This window comes from Emys orbicularis, chromosome 15 (genome assembly GCF_028017835.1).
Source record: "Emys orbicularis isolate rEmyOrb1 chromosome 15, rEmyOrb1.hap1, whole genome shotgun sequence".
Taxonomy (NCBI): Eukaryota; Metazoa; Chordata; order Testudines; family Emydidae; genus Emys; species Emys orbicularis.
In genome coordinates, this window is record NC_088697.1 from 7,035,076 (window position 1) to 7,037,145 (window position 2,070).

At 49.4% G+C, this 2,070-nt stretch overlaps 1 non-coding gene across 1 annotated transcript; it reads left to right on the top strand.

The window, feature by feature from the left end:
- Positions 1-1,548: 1,548 nt before the first annotated feature.
- On the top strand, positions 1,549-1,621 carry TRNAV-AAC (transfer RNA valine (anticodon AAC)). The gene has a single exon. It is a non-coding gene; the product is annotated as a tRNA-Val (tRNA).
- Positions 1,622-2,070: the final 449 nt, after the last annotated feature.

Genomic DNA, 2,070 nt, shown 5'->3' on the forward strand with positions numbered 1-2,070 from the left:
GCTTAGCTCTGAGTCAGGGGTGCTGGAATGGGGGTTTAGAGGGCCATGACCCCCCCACTCTTTACCGGCTGTTAGGACAAATGATGGAGGGGGGAAACGGTGGAGTCTTGGGGGGAAGAGGCGTTCTGTAGGTGTGGCTTCAAGGCAAGAGGTGGTGTGAGTGTGGGTCCTTGGGGAAGGGATGTCATGGAAGCACCACAGTTCAGACAATGGTGCCCCCCCCAATGTAAGGAAGCTTCCGCCACCCCTGCTCTGTGTGGACCAGTATTAAATAGTGTTACAGTAAGAGACAGCGTTAGAATCTTAGAATGTTAAACATAGTCCCTTAGTTCAAAGGTTACTTTTCTCACCTTTGCAGCATTAGAGAGATCCTAAGATTGGACAATGGCATTTTTAACTGCTAAAATAGCAAGCGATGTTGGTCTCTCATTGGACATCATCAATTGAAAATATGGTTTAATGAGCTGGAGCTTCAAGGTGAGGGTGGCTCTGTCCAGTGCCTTCTGTCGTGCTGCTGGGCACCAAGTCCCTGGCGGTCAATATGTGAAGTTGGAAGAAGACAGTGGAGTGGCAAGTGGTGGCAGGACTTTTGCCACCAGGATCTAGCTGCCCAACTTCCTCCTCATACCACTGAGCCCCTGTCACCTTCAGGTAACCCAGGAACTAAGGCAGGAATAGGGCGAGGAAGCAAGTAAAGCTGAGCAAGGAAGGCAATAGTTAATCTTGCCTTCATGGGCCGCTCGCAATGACGTCCTTTTTCTGTGCCACAGCAGAGAAAAACATCCCAGACAGTAGAGCAACAGGCCATAAAGCAGGGGTCGGCAACCTTTCAGAAGTGGTGTGCCGAGTCTTCATTTATTCACTCTAATTTAAGGTTTCACGTGCCAGTAATACATTTTAACACGGTCTCTTTCTATAAGTCTATAATATAGAACTAAACTATTGTTGTATGTAAAGTAAATAAGGTTTTTAAAATGTTTAAGAATTTCATTTAAAATTAAATTAAAATGCAGAGCCCCCCAGACTGGTGGCCAGGACCCGGGCAGTGTGAGTGCCACTGAAAATCAACTCACCTGCCGCCTTTGGCACGCATGCCATAGGTTGCCTACCCCTGCCATAACTAAACCTAGTAGCTACTGAAGTAGTTCAGTTGAAAGAGTGCTAGACTAAAGGTCCCTGGTTCAATCCCAAACTTTGGCATGCTCTTCTATCCCCCTTTGTGCCGGGGTGGGTTGTTTTCTGAAAGTGCAGCAGTGCCTTTAACTGCCACAAGTCCCTCATTTCAGGCTATGCAGCAGGAAAAGACAGCATGGGCTTCTGTAACGAGTTGTCCCACCTGACCTTTCATTCTTCTCTTGCTCTTTGTAGCCAGGGGAAGAAAAAGAAACTCTCCTTCAAGCAAGAATCACAAGGGCGACGTAAGGATGACTTCCTGAGCACCGACTCCAGTCCTCTGCTCTACCAGCTGACCTATTGAAGGGCTGCCACCACTTTCTCTAGGTTTGCCCATCGGTGTGTGCCAGGGCGAGCACCAGCCAAGTGGATGGAGTTTCTGTAGTGCAGTGGTTATCACGTTTGCCTAACACGCAAAAGGCCCCTGGTCCAAAACCAGGCAGAAACATGCCGGCTTCCTTTCCCCAAATCCCCTTGCTGTCCAGGAAACTTACTGCCAGTAGGGGGATTGGAGAAATATGGGGACCCTAAAATTGGTGAGGCATCCACAGCAGACTGTCAACCCCCAATCTTCTCTGAAATATCCCCAGATTTGTTCTTCACTCCCAGACAGAGTAGAAAGACAAAAAGGGAAAGAAGGGCAGCTAAGGCCTTGGGAACCTGAATACTGACCAAAAGCCAGAGGGTCGCTCTTGTAGGTAGGCGGACCCGCGCAGCTGAAAAGGAGGCCAGGCAGGAGGGAGAAGCACCTGAGTCTGACCCCCACCCTAATGCTTCTGAACCAGTAGAGGCAACAGAGACTGGGCCCCTAGATCTTGGGCAGATTAGCCCCGGGAGAGGAAATTTTGGACGGGACCAGGCAGAAGACCCAAGGTATGAAAACATTAGGAAGGGGGT